Source organism: Solanum verrucosum, unplaced genomic scaffold (assembly GCF_900185275.1).
Source record: "Solanum verrucosum unplaced genomic scaffold, falcon-dt-bn FXZP01000067.1, whole genome shotgun sequence".
Lineage (NCBI taxonomy): Eukaryota > Viridiplantae > Streptophyta > Magnoliopsida > Solanales > Solanaceae > Solanum > Solanum verrucosum.
The window spans coordinates 1,569,764-1,584,739 of record NW_026020175.1 but is presented as its reverse complement, the minus strand read 5'-3'; the positions used below and the strand labels follow the sequence as shown (position 1 = coordinate 1,584,739).

The following is a 14,976-nucleotide window of genomic DNA, read 5'->3' as shown; positions in this document are numbered from 1 at the left end:
TTTAATTGCTCTGTTGTTTTTATTCGTTGTTTATATATATATAATGGCCTTAAAATAACTTGGACCAAAAGTTGTTCAAATTGTACTGTAAATAACATCTAAAAATTATAAGTTATATTGAACTGTGAATAACATCTGAAAATCATAAGTTATCTAATTATAGAGTTCAAAAAGAAACTTCGACCGAAGGCTGGTCAAATTGTGCTGTCAAATGTAATAACTTTTTCTCTTTTTTGGCACAATTTCATTCGCTATCAAAACCCATCAAATTTCCACAAGACACATCACTAAAAAATTAGATTAAAGCATGTTCAAATTTGACTTTTGACAGTGAAATGTAATAATTTTGTCTCTTTTTTGGCACAATTTCATTGGCTACCAAACCTCCATCAATTTTTAAGAAGACACCTGTACTTTTATATATATTTATTACTCATAGAGCACAAATTTATTAGGCTTCCATTGAAGAAAAACTTTTGCTCCCTTTCTCAGGTATTTTTTTCCCCTTTTCATGTTTTTCCTCTTCCCATTTTCAATTTTTGTTGCAGGTTTTGCTTCTCACTAAAGGAGAAAATCAAAATGGGACAAAATTAGAGTTATTATTTTCACTTAAAATTCCAATTTTATTACTCAGCGGATAGATTTGGGGGTATTTATTATATTTTCTAATGTTTCAGTAAGTTAGGAATAATTATGTTCTTGCATGTTCCGAATTTGATTAGAAATATTCATATTGTGTTTTCATTACATTTTCTGAATTTTAGTATCTGGGGGGCAATTATGTTGTTGCATGTTCCTAATTTAATCGTCCATGTTCATGCAACCACAAAAAAGAAAGGACTTTGACTCAATAGTCATGCACTCATGCTATCCTGCAGATACTACTGTTTGGTTAAATATATTCATACAAACATGGTACTAAGATTGAACATCGACCGAATAGAACTAGCAACACGAGATTGGATTTGCAAAGTTCAAATTGTGGAAATAGAACTCCCGCGAGAAAGTCCTGACAAGAAATGTAGATTCCAAAATTTGATTTTGGAAGATGAAGAAGTGTAACAACCCAGAAAAATTTTCGAAAAAGACTTGAACCATCCTTCGTTGTGAGTAGGATTTTACCGAGGAATTAAAATTTCTTAAGTGTTAAGTTCACTAGATGTAGCACCTTGAGTTCGAAAAAGAACTAAATTGGAAATAGCAAAATCTGAAATTTTGCAAGTTATGCTTAAGTATGAGTTTTGGGTCGACTTCAAACGACCATAACTCCTAGATCAGAATGAGTTAGGTGTTCTACCAGATACCGTAGGAAATACCTTTGAATTATCTTTCCAATGCCGCCGAGTTTGCTAAGTTTCGAGTTTGGATGAGAGAGATATGGCCTTTTGAAGTTAGGCTGTCCAGTTAAGGAAAGTCAAAACCGGAAATAGTAAGGGGTATTTTGGTATTTTCCTTACCCAAACAGATTTGATTCGTTTTTAGTAATATTTTAGGGGTCTAATCTGATTAGGTTTAGTTTTATAATCCTAGTTTATACCTAGGGTTTTAGTTGAGAGTTCAAGAAGAGAAAAGAAGAAGAGAAAAGAGGAGAAAAGAGAAAGGATTGAAGCGTTCGTCGAGATGCTTGAGAGTTGTTGCGGATTGTCACCATGGGATTAAGACCTAAGAGGTAGTAAGCTTCCATAGTGTTGGGTTCTTTCACCCACACGCCAATCATGATTTATTCAGCGTAATTTCGTTCTTGAAATTTAAAGATTAGAGTTTTTGATGAGTTCTTGATAAGTGTTCTTCAAGTTTCATTAAGTTTTAATGTATGATTCTGCTTGGGTCAACTTTAAATGACCATATCTCTTACAATATTAAGAGTTACGTGAGCCATTACCTATCCAATTAAAGGTAATTGAATCTACTTTCCAACCCCACCAATTTCGAGTCAATCCAATTTCTGAGTAAAAGGTTGTGACTATTTTAGTAACCTATACAGTGCTGTTACGAATTAGCCGACGGGAAAATATTAAAAAGAGTCGTTTTTGCCTTTTACCTCCAAGAAAACCATAAACGAATTTCTTGACTAATAAAAGGCTCAAAACAATCAGATTTTCATCTTCACTAATGAAAATCATAATTCTTGGCCATAGAGATTTCAAGAAAAGAATCTCAAAAAAAGGTTTTCTTGATTGTTTACCTTCAAGCTAGGGTTTCAAGGCTTCTAATCAAGTTCTTCTTCAAGATTCTTAAAGATTCTTCAAGAATCTTGTTATTCTAGGTATGTAAGGCTATCATAGTGTTGCACTAGTTCGTCCTCACGCCCTACATCTACTTTCATATCAGAAAAAGAGTAATCTAGGATACTTCCCTAGATTTGAGTATTCTTGAGATAATTTGATTTTGAGTTCTTGAATTCATGTTTCTTTTAAAAGTTCTATTCCTAATTATCGAATAGCTATATTGTTATTGAGATCCTTCATATCATGAATCATAACTCTTGAATTCATAATTCAAATTCAAGAGAGAGTTAAGAGTAGAGTTCAAGGAAGCCTTTGAGTTCAATTCTGAATCCTTTGAGATCCATCATCGATTTGAGTTAAATTTTGAGAACGTAAGTATGAGAATGAGAAGAGTTGTACATGAATTCCTTATTGATATTTTGACCCTTGAGTGGAGTTGTTCATGCCCATAAACTCCGCATGCACGTCGTAAGTTGAACATCCTTTAGAGAAGTGGTGTCTTCAAGTTCTAAGCCTTTTAGGAATTGAGTTTCTAACCCCTTTGAGATTATATTTCTAATCATGGGACTATTACATGTTATCCATGAAGTCTTTGAGTTGAATTGTTCATGTCCATAATTTCGCATGAACATTATAAGTCGAACAGTCTTGAGATGAGAGGTATCTTTGAGTCATTGAGTTTAGTAGTTCATGCTCATAATTCTGCATGAACTCTGAGTTGAGCATTCTTGAAATGAGTAGTATTATTGAAGTTCTTGAGTTCCAAGTATTTGAGTTCTATCTATGGTGATTGAAAACCTTGCATTGAGTAGTTCATGTCCATAATTCGGTATGAACCATATTTTAAGAAGTCTTTTACAAACGTATTAACTTTGTTTTAAGACTTAAGTTTTGAGTTCAGTAAGGAGTAAAGAGTAAAGTTTGAAGTTTTTTTCTTCAAAAGTATATGGGGACTAAGAATTCCCAAAAAGTTTATAAATGTTTTCACATTTAAATAAGAACGGAAACTGAGATTTCCAAAGAGCTTTCGGGTTAGTTTTCAGAAAAGAGTAATCGCTTTCTAAATGAAGCAAGAGAGGAAACTGAGATTTCCAAGATACCTTTGAGCTAAGGTTTGAGCAATTATCTCAAACCAGCAGAAAGAAGTATGTTTTTAAACCATAAGAGCTAGTATATTTTTTGGAGTAGTATTGAGCACCGATATGGGGGAGAGTTTAGACAACTCACAGCCTCCATAAACCATGTAGCCACCATGGGTAGAAAAGGGTCATGCTTTTTAGATGAACCTTTTTCGAAATAGACTAGTGGATCCATTAGGCAGTTCAGGTCCTATACCTTTGGCCGGGTATAGGATGCGCTGGCAGCGTGAGGTAGATCGTTGTATCATCATTATAGCTCTTATGTGATGGTTGTCGGTTAGAGAAACTCCCACAGAAGTTATTGTATTTTTATATACATCAGTTTATTGTATTTTTATATACATTTCAGAGTAATGTTGTATCCTTGCATACACACAGATTTGACAGCATGTTTTTAAACAGTTTGTTTCTTTATATTGCACTTGTTTTAAATTGCTTTATATTGAAATGAGTTCAGTCATATTTAGTTGAGTATTCAAAGTTGAGTATCCAGAGTCGAATATCATATCTTTGAGTCGAATATCATATCCTTCAGTTGAGTATCTAATCTCGGAGTTGAGTATCTTATCCTTGAGTACTTCTAAGTTGAGTAAGTTTGAGTAGTTTTGAGTACCCTTAAGTATTCCTTGAGTTGAGTAAGTTTAAGAAGAGGTAAGTATGTTTCATTTCTATCAAGTTTCAAGCTTATGTTTATGTTTTAGAATTCCTCTTACATGCTCGTACATTCCACATACTGAGCCATTTGGCCTGCATCTTCACATGATGCAGACATAGGTATTCAGGATCATCAACAGGAGCTTCGTTGATACATTCGAGAGTCCGAGTTAGCTATGGTGAGCCTCCTTGCTTTCAGAGGATTTCATTTACCTTTCAGTTATATCAGTTGTTAGGATGCCGTGGGTCTTGTCCCGACTTCCATCTTTATCAGGTAGAGGCTTCATAGATAGTCAGTATAGTTAAGAAGTCTGTATCATTTATTTTATTAAATGTTTTAAAGACTAAAGTTGTCTTTTTATGGAAAGTTGTATATATTTTATTATACAGAGTTTTCTTTGGACTTAGAGTTTGTATTTAAGTTTTATGAACTTTTATTTCAGTTTTTAAGCTTTGTATGCTTGAATCAGTTTTCCGCTTGTAGTCAGTCAGGATGAGGGTTCGCTTGGGGACCAGCAATGGTCTTCGAGTGCCGACCACGTCCAGGGTGTAGGCTCGGGTCGTGACAAGAGGTGAGCTCATTCTATTTTATCTTATGAATATTCTTCTTTTTATTTTTACCTCATATGGACATTTTTCCTTGGTTTTATTGTTGGTAAGTAGTTTGAGTTAATCTCAGCTTTCTATAACTCTTACTTTCAGGCATGCCAAATTAAGGCAGTTATTTATGCCAATGAAATTGAGCAGTATGCAGATAAGCTTAAACTCAAGAATACCTATCTCATCTCTACCGCAAAAGTCAAAGTCTCGCCAACTTCATATGGCAAGCCAATACATAAATTTTACTGGGTTCTTGACAAAGAAGCAGTAATTGAACATATCAAACCATCTAACAAACTTGAGAAACCACTTCCACCACCAACCAAGCTGAATATCGCAACATTTGACCGCATTCCTCATATGATGGTTGATTTTGTTACTGAAATTGGTATATCGATCCTAATAGTTATTATCAGGCTAAAATATTCATGTTTACTAATACACACACTTACAACATTTCATTATGTATTATATAAGTAGATATACTGGCAATCGTTCTTCGTTATGGTCCTCAAATATACGCAAGTCGCACTCATCATAAGTGTCGAGAAATTACAATTTTTGACAATCAGTAAGTATAACATTTCACCTTCTATTTTCCCATTTGCTGAAAAGATTTTGAATAAGTAAACACTTTTTTGGTTTGTTTGATTGGATCATCAGTTATCGTCTGGGCATTATCATGGTACTTAGTCTTCTCACCTCACGTTCTCGAAAAAAAGCAGTTTCTCCTCACTCTATGGGAAGATTTCAGAGAAATAGAAGGAAATGAAATTGAAGCTAAAATGGCAACAGAGGCAGATTTGATTGTAATTCTCGGAAGGAGTATAGGAATTTCTACTTATCAAGGTACAGATGCACTGAACTTTTTACCAACATAATTTTAGATAATAATAAAACATTATACAAGCTATGTGTTATACAGGGTTATCACTGCATACTAGTTTCAATTCCACAATACGTGTGGATTCTAAATACCCACAGGCAATAGAACTCATTAACTGGTACTCACATTTCATCATTATTCTCTAGCTTTAATTGGCATGTAAAGAACCTACTAAATATATTATATGTTGTAACAATAGGGCAAAATAAAACAAAACAATGATGTTAAGTCGTGCGTCAGAGAAAACCTCAACAAGCTCATTTGCCCCTCCCATAGTAGTGACTCCTGCCGGCCAACAAGTTATCTCTATTGCAGAAATGTCATCAGCAGCTTTTGTAAGTCATACTTCAAGATAATCATTTGAGAGTATGCTTATTAATTTTTTGACTGTCTAACTTTGGCTAAATTATCACGCATCAAATCCCATTAAGACGGACATGCACCCGATGCCCTAAAGGCCTGAGAGAAACAACATTAAACTTGTGCTTACTATGCATATAACTATGACAATATTGTGACAAATTCACATAGGATGCAACCATAAGAACCAACATAAGTAAACCCAAAACTTATATACAAGACTTGGCCGTTAAGGCCACAACTTGTTAAGACACAACTGAACCATATACATTAGTCTACAAAGCCTCTAAAAGATAGAAAACCTTAAAATAGGCCGGGACAGACCCCACCTTACTCTTAACTATGATACAATACCAAAATGAATAAATCAAGGACTCAGTAAAGCTCTGAATTAACCTGGAGCTCACCAAAAGTAGATGAGTGTTGTGTGCTCCTATTGAGGAGGTCTACTAGCTAGAGTACCTATGCCTGCAGCATGAAATGCAGCGTCCCTCCCGCGAGGGACGTCAATAAGAAAAAAATGTACTGAATATGTAAGGCAACAACTTATATAAAACAAGGCTTAAGTGAAATCAAGTATTTGTATATAAGTGCATTGATCAGAATAGAGACCACCTTTGTTACTCTTGTGGGAGCATGTAAGTTACATTTTTTTCTTTACTTTTCTATACTTAAAAATCTTTGGAGGGCATGTGATACAAATGACCAGCTGATCAACGGTAGAAGAGGATGACCCATGCTAGGCATTTTAACCCCTGGGATGCTGTCCTCATAATTCCACAAATTTGGGATCGGCCCATGCTAGGCTTTCGCCCCTAAGCTGCCACTCTCTTATACCAATTGGGATCGGCCTATGCTAGGCTTTCGCCCCTGAGCTTCCACCCTCTTATACCAATTTTTCACTTAGATTCTTTAATCTTTGAGATTGTTGTTTTGGTGATCATAATCATTTTTGGGATTTGGAAATACGAACCAGTAGTAAAAGACATGAAAATTATACTTCAAGGCAGTAACAATGGCATAAGGAGCTATGTAACATCAATGCATTACTTGTGAGCTTAAATGACACAATTGACTTCAATTGACTATAGAGTAGTGAACATATAATGAAGTAATTCTATACACAAAGGAGAGGGGGAAATATTGTTAGCTATTTGGAGATCGTACGCTGCCACTGTGTTTCCTTTACTAGGAATAGAACTTAGGAAATTCACTTATTGATATTAATCGCAAGTATCAGATTTCATGCCAAAGAATATGGAATCGAATAGCCTTACATACCTTGCTGTGTAACTCAGTTATTACAAGGAATTAACATCATCCCTTTCAGATTATTAATCTACAATGAAATAAGTAAAACTATCATTAGTAGCTAATCAACACATTTGGCTACTTAACCTCACAAAAATAGTAGCCCGGCATCAGGCCTACATAACATTCAGTTTGGTGGTGTATCGCCACACTCTCCTATATTTCCATATAAAATATTCACATTATTCCCCAACATCAACTATGCAGTCCCCACATATACACATAAAACAGCCCAATATGTTCCTTATCATAGCAACCAAATATTGAACTCACCATCCCTTGAGTTCTTAACAACAACACACATGTAATTCTTTATCCAAACTCATGCATAAGAAGGACAAAAATGGAGCAGTCACCTTACCTCAATTTATGCAACTTTTCCTTTTAATCTTGGAATCTTCAAGAACTTCAACTTCCCTTCACACTTAAACTAAAGAAGAAGAGAAAAGTAACTTAATAACCAAGGAAGTGAGCAGTGGCTTCTGGAAATATTATGCCTTTATACTTGAGCATGAATAACATGTTTTCCTAATCATCCATGGGAGAAGTAAGCTAAATCCATAAGTGTTTTCATTTACCTTATGTTGCAGAGATGAGGGTTTCTTCAAGAACCCTAGAATAACTTTAAGGCTGTTGTTTAATCCTTAGGAGAAAAGAGAGAGAGAGCTGGAGTTAATCCTCAATATTATGTGTTAAAATGAGTGAGAATAGCAGCCAATATATCCTTATATTGAGCTTTCTTCACCTTTAAGAATATCCTCTAGAAAGCTTCATTTCCAGCCACTAATTGGTCAAGTAGGTGATGCACCTGCTTATGTACATCAAGCAGCTCAAAAGGTCAAACTAGGTGATGCACCTACTTGCTTTCATTTATGTTTAAATATTGGGCCTTCACAGATTTGGCTGTTGGGCTTAAATTTCATTTTCCTTTTATTTAACTTAGTTTGGGCCTCAAGTGAGTCCATTGGCATAGGCCCAATCTGATCCATAAACCTTGGTCTTTTTAACTAGATCCATATAGCTCAAGTAGGTGATGCACCTACTTGGTCCTTTGGACTGGTCAATAAGTCAAAGTAGGTGATGCACCTACTTGTCATCTACTAGCTTAGTTAAGTCAAGCAAGCAGCTCACTTATTTTATTCCATTTTCTAAATTTTAATCATTTTCGCTTTACTTAGCACTTAACTTTCAACTTTAAGCTCAATTACCACTTTACTGTCTCGAGTTTAAATACTTTCGTTGGAGTTTACTTGCAGTACACACGTTGAAACGTGTAAGGCATCACATCACCTTTCGAGCTAGTTTAAACCAACACTAATCATATAAGAAACATGGTTCCTCACCTATACTATAAGGCTATGTCAAGTATCACAAAAACAGAGCAAGCATATGCATATTACAGGTTATTACATAAATAATAAAAATAAATTATATTTACTCATGAGTAATTTAACACGTATTATGTATATGATATTTTTCGACAAATGGGACTCTTCTATGTTGAGGCAGAAATGGCCATATCAGATGAATTCCAAGAGTTTTGTGTGCTCGATTGCTCAGGATGCAAACAGAAGAAGCGCACAAAGGATAGAAAGGATTTTGACTGTCCAAAATGCAATCAGAAATCAACATTAGTGCCTCGGTACTATACTTTTGACTTGTAAATTATAGTTTGTACAAAATATAGCGTATATTATACACAAATTTTAAACTTGCCATAATTTCAGGTGTATCTTTCAAATTGATCTTATTGATGGTACTGCTACAACCACAACATCTTTATCTGGTGAATTGGGAGAAAAATTACTCTCCATGACAGCGGAAGACATATTTGACATAACTTGCGCTAAGGTGATCTCTCATTCCCATTGGCTACTTGTACACATCTATTGTCAACAGCATATATCTTGAGCAGAAACGATTTAGCATATATGCTTAGTTCTAAAGTGTTTGTTGTGACTCTTTACATTTACAGAGGCAATCATTGTCTATTAATCATGGCCATGAGATGTTGTCAAACAATTTCAAATTCAGCTAAGGAAGTCATCTTAGGGCAGCTCAAATAACACACATGCAACTTTGTCCATTCTTTCCTACATGGAAAAGGAACATACTCCACAGAGCACTACTGATAGGAATTCTAAAAAGATAAGGCCTTTGGAAATAAGTGAGGTGGAGGTAATGGCAACAACCACTACAGCTGGTTCTTCAAATGCGACGCTGAAATTTGAACCACCCACACCAACCAAAAAGGTCTAAAAGGTCAGTCTACATCTGACTTTCACACCAAACTATAAGTCAAAATGATTAACAATTCAAAATATTTATAAGTATTTGAAAAAGTTCGGGTAAAAAAAACTAACAGAGTTTTAAAAAGTAAAGGTAGAATCATTGAGGTATTGGAAGAATATCGTTCATAATGTCATCAGTAAGTTATGCAAGTCTTTTGAAATCCAGGAAGTATACTACTGGAAGAATTTACAACCCACTACATTTTTCTTCCTTCAAAGTTATAATTCATTTGGGATTTCAAATTTTTTTAACTGTTGGATTTTGATGATTCTGAGTTGGATTACTGATGTAATTAAATTCCTTTATAGGAAAGAAAGTATGGAGAATGAAGAATCTGAGTTAGATTATTTTAGTTATAACAATTGAGCAACTTGATTACTTCAGAGTTAGGACCACCTCTTTTGGCAGTGATCTGTGTGTGTTTGTCAAGTTATTAAGCATTCAAATGTCTTTTATTTTTATGGAAATGAATTGGGAACTATTACCATACCAACAATTGAATACACTTATGGACCATCTATACTCTCAAACATTGATTCCAAGAATGATAAACCTCAATGATACTAATTACAGAGCTGATCACAAAGAGATTCAACAAGGAATCTATGACTTTTATCGTGATTCCATGACTTTCTTTCTATTTGATACCTAATGGCCATATAAATTTACCCTGAAAGTTTTCCTCATTCTGGGTGATTAGCTCCCCCCCCCATTAACTGACCATGTATTGTTCTTTCTGAAATTTCCATTTGCTCTTTTCCAGTTTCTGTACTAAAAATGTCCCAGTTTGGAGACTGATATTTAAATTGTTTTGCTATGTGTTGCCATATTTTCAGTTTCTGACAGACTTTAAACTGTCTAATTACAGGAACTCCCTCACTCCATTTTGTTACTTTTGCTTAATAGGGAGAATAAAATGAATCAGTCTCCCTATGCTATTGTTTTTTGAATGAAGAAGATTAGCTACTAAGAAGCAAACTCCGACGTCCTCTACATATGATAAACAATGACATGCTAATCTTGTATACCAAAACTGAAACATCTGCTATATTACTTTGGTTGTATTACATTAGTTAGTATTTGCAATCGTTCAAATCGGCATCATACTGATGTCTGTTGTACATATTCTAAATATATCTAATAGTATATAATATATGATATTATCATCTTCTGCAAAAGCTATCACCCTTGATTCATTAATATTAATATTTTTACAAGCATAATATTTTGACTATTGGGCCCGTGCTTGCCACGGGCCTCCCCCATCTAGTATATATATATATATCACGACTTGATTCTACGCCCCGGAAGCGACACGGCGTACTCGACCCCGAATGAGTCTTATACAAGCCTCATAGCATTCATAACACAAGATACTTAGAAATAGTGAGAAATTTAAAACTTTTCTTTATAAAACCATACAATCTAACATTCAAAAACATTTAAACGCAAGCGGAAGTCTATATCACACATGGACATCTTTAGACACAATCTTGAAACAAACTAGGGACACAACCCTTTACAATCGAAATCTTAACAATAGTCTATTACATGAAAAGAAAGGAAACTTCTAAACACTTGTCCTCGATCTAGGTGGACATACCCAAAATGTCTTGGAGACTCTAATCCAAGCTTCACTAGAGAGAATGCAATCACTTGCCGGAACCTACACTTGTAGTAAAACATGAAGAAGAATGGGGTTAGTACAATTAAGTACTAAGTATGATAGCCACACAAAAACATGCTTAAAACGGACATTTTATTTGAAAGTCATGATCTATGCCATTTTGATAAAACCTTCATGAACATAAACACAAGAGACATAATATTCAACCACAACCAACATACAAGTCATTTATACCACATTAGAACATAATCACATAGATCCTATTACCTTCACATTAAGTCTTCACCCCAAGTAACCCTCAAGCTACACTTTGTGCAATGTATGGATAGCGTCTCATACCACCATCCACACCAAAGTACCACCTTAAGGTTACCAAAAGTGAACTTACCATTCAACCTTTCCATCTTTATACCATTCACATGCATAAAAGACAAACATTACATAAGCCATATCAACACCTAAAGACCATCACCTAAGACAACTCTAAGTCATACTTGTGCAATGTGAAAGCAGCATCCCATACTACTACTCACACTAAGTACTCCTTAAAGCCACCATAGACAAGGCACATTCATATTCATTAAGTCATGACAAAGAAGTTACTCATAATACAATCCAAGTATAGCATGCATCTTTTCATTTAAGCGAGTCAACATTCTCCATTAACTTCATTACATTAAGAGCACTTTCATTCATTTAGACATTAGATCAACATTCTTCATTAACATCATCATAAGAGGACATTCATTACACTTAACATTATAAAGGAACACACCACAACCTCTCTCAAAACCTACTTGTGCAATGCATAGATGGCATCTCATACCACCACCCACACTAAGTAGGGCATTCTTAAGAAGTCATAGTTCATTAACATTATTGTGGGGGTAAGCCTTAACCGACATAGACCATATGAGAAATTCATGGAATCCCGGTGTCACCCTCACCGAATAAGGGATTCCTACTTGCCTAAGGTAGGACCATCGTTTGTTTAGCCTTAAGTGGACCCACTAGCTAGACTTATGTGGGCACATAGTTATGGGATTGGGAGATTACTACTAGATACCCTGCCTCAACTCACGAATGAGCATCCATCTCAAGAGATTGTTACTAGATACTCCGCCTCAACTTTCGGATGAGCATCCATCTCAAATCATATCCACTCGGTGCTTAGCATTATTTCCCACGGAGTACATTACATTAGTTCATTATGGGATAAGAGATTGTTACTAGATACTCCGCCTCAACTTCCGGATGAGCATCCATCTCAAGCGCAACATTCACTAAAATAGGATATAGGGATTGTTACTAAATACTCCGCCTCAATTTCTGGATGAGCATCCATCCCATCCCAACATTCATTCATGATTGGAAAACTCATAGATTCAAAGATGAGAATAGTTTTTCACTTAAGAATTTCCTTATTGTGAAAAAGTCCTTTCACAACAAGTCATTATCATTCATTAGAGTACAATTGAGAATAACCTTTCAATTAACTCATCATCATTAACATTATCATAGAAACTTCATTCATTAGTTATTCATGAGTGTGTGTATGTGAGAATAACCTTTCACATATAGCCTCATCATTCATATGTGTTAATTGAGAAATAACATTCAATCATAACACACTTACATTCTAAACATGATCATTATACATTCATTGTAATCACACACACCAACTTTACATCAATATCACACATAGATCCTTCATATATAGAGGTACAAGGAAGATATCCATCAATTCAAGACTACAATATGCATAGTAAGTAAACATTCCCACCTTTCAAGTGGATCAATAGATCAAGCACAATTCTACTTTAATATGCAATTTGATCATAACTTTCCCTTCAAGGCTAAGAACCAACATCAATCCATAAATCCAAGATACTACAATAGAATAGGAAATTGACATGATTCAATCACTTAATTCAATATAAGCATCAACAATTCAACATACTTGCATAATCAATCAACTCTCAATCACAAATCACAATTTAAAAAATTGGGGGGAAACATGGGTTCTAGGAAGAAATCATCTTAATTCATCTTTAAATCCACAATTCATTCATAATTCAATGCAATAAAGCTTTTAGAAATCATTTAGAATCGAACCCATGCATAGATTGAAAACTAGGGTTTTAGAGAAAACATTGGAGACTTGAAATCACTTTTGAGATTGGCTCCTTGAAAGAAACTAAGTCAAGGATGAAGATCACCATACCTTTTTAAGAAGAATCCCACGAAAATCCCTTGAAAACTTGAAGATTTTGATCTTGGAAGCTTGAAGTCTTCACCTCCAATGGAGGTTTCTAGAGAGAACTTTTGGAAGGGAAAGGAAGTTTGATTTGGGGTTTTGAAAATAATGAAGTCTAAAATAGAGTTTAATACTTTTAATACTCTTAAAATACCTTAATTAAGTTAAAATAACCGTCCCTCCATTTAAAATAATTAATTAGACAATTACCAATTCGACCTTACCTTGGCCGAGTCCTTGACAGCAAACCAGGTGCAGTCGACGGATCCCCATCCACGGACCGTGGATGGGTTGACGCCTCGTGCTGTCACCTCGTGGTTTGTGGCTGGGGCTTGGTTTGGAGGGCCATGACCTACGAAGGCCATCCACGGGGAGTGGATGGACCTACGGGGCATGGACCCTTCCGTAGGTCACCCTCAAATTGGCAAGCTTACTCATTTGGGGCAGCCTTGGGGTTAGACTTAGGGTCCTCCTCAAGGATCCCTAGGGTGGTCCATGGGGAGTCGTACCGTGACGTTTAACCCCTAAACCCCTCAGCTATAACTCGGGACAACATCTAACCACCTCAAACCTCATGACAAACTCACACACTCACTAGTTGGGCTCTAGTTTTACTTATTCGATTTACGGGTCGCTACAATATATATATATATATATATAAAGAATTTAAAATTGATATAACATTATTTTTTTGACCAGGCTATAAGAAGATTAAATAATATACTTGGTTGATATTTATTTCGATTGTTAATTTGTTGTAGAAGTATAAAAGAGAAAAAAGCTATTAATAAAATAAAATAAAGGGAACAAGAGAAAGCAAGAAAGAACTTTAAAAAAAGTTTCCATCAATATCAGAAATAGCCTAACGAAAAAAGAAAATTCATTCATCACCATATACTAGCTTACAAGGTGTATCCATGATTTTAAACGGATGGGTGCACTATTACGAAAAAATATATCTAAAATATAAATTTGATCGATTTGATCTTAGGTTCTTAATATGAACCGTCAAATTTTAAAAATTATAGATCTAAAATACATAATATTATTAGTTTTAAATTTTAATATACACATTTGATTTGATTATATAAATATAATTTTTTTAGAAATTTTCAATGTAACACTCTTGAACTTTGAAATATTAAAGCAAAAAAATAAAAGAAAAATTAGTCGAAACATCAAAAGTGTCACCAATAACCACTTAGAGAGTTGTTACTCAAAAAAACAATATAAATATAAGATTAATTCTTATCCTCACTTAGAGAGATGCACTCAATCATCATCGTATTTTTAAATAGTATTTTGAAAGTGGATTCACACATCGATATTCAATTATTTTTTAAAAAATATAGCACTACTATATACTTCATATGTCCCTAATTACTTGTCCACTTTTCCTTTTATAGTTGTCCCTAATTTCTTGTCCACTTTTCCTTTTATAGTTGTCCCTAATTACTTGTCCACTTTTCCTTTTATAGTTGTCCCTAATTACTTGTTCATTTTGACAAATCAAGAAAGGACCATTTTTTTACCTATTATACCCTCAATTAAATGACTAATTACTTTGAAAAATGTAGAACTTTTCATCCACTTCATAATTAATAGGGGTAAAATGGTAAACT

At 34.6% G+C, this 14,976-nt stretch overlaps 1 pseudogene; it reads left to right on the top strand.

Annotated features, from left to right (window-relative positions):
- The first annotated feature begins 912 nt into the window (after positions 1-912).
- On the top strand, positions 913-9,437 carry LOC125828949 (replication protein A 70 kDa DNA-binding subunit B-like; annotated as a pseudogene).
- The last annotated feature ends 5,539 nt before the right edge of the window (positions 9,438-14,976 follow it).